The following is a 301-nucleotide window of genomic DNA, read 5'->3' as shown; positions in this document are numbered from 1 at the left end:
TCACCAAAATCATCAAAATTCACCCGTTCAGCTGGAGCTGCCAACAGACACAGCGATATCCGAAATATCCCAGGGTCTGGAGCTGCCTGGCCTGAATTCCCTTTTTCCCCAGAGCCTTTCCCAGCCCCGTGGGATGGGGGTGCTCACAGCAGTTGGATGCTGCTCCGGCACAGGGGGACAGAGGTCCTGCCCTCCCCAGCGCTGCGAGACATCGCCGCCTTTAGCTGCTCTAATGGGTTTCTAAAATTAGCTGCACACTCTGCCCTTGGACTCGAGCAGGACATTTCTCAGTTGTTTAATA

This window comes from Malurus melanocephalus, unplaced genomic scaffold (assembly GCF_030028575.1).
Source record: "Malurus melanocephalus ecotype Western Australia unplaced genomic scaffold, MMel_1.1 scaffold_193, whole genome shotgun sequence".
NCBI lineage: Eukaryota > Metazoa > Chordata > Aves > Passeriformes > Maluridae > Malurus > Malurus melanocephalus.
The sequence above is the reverse complement of the archived record's forward strand: the minus strand, read 5'-3'. Positions refer to the sequence as shown.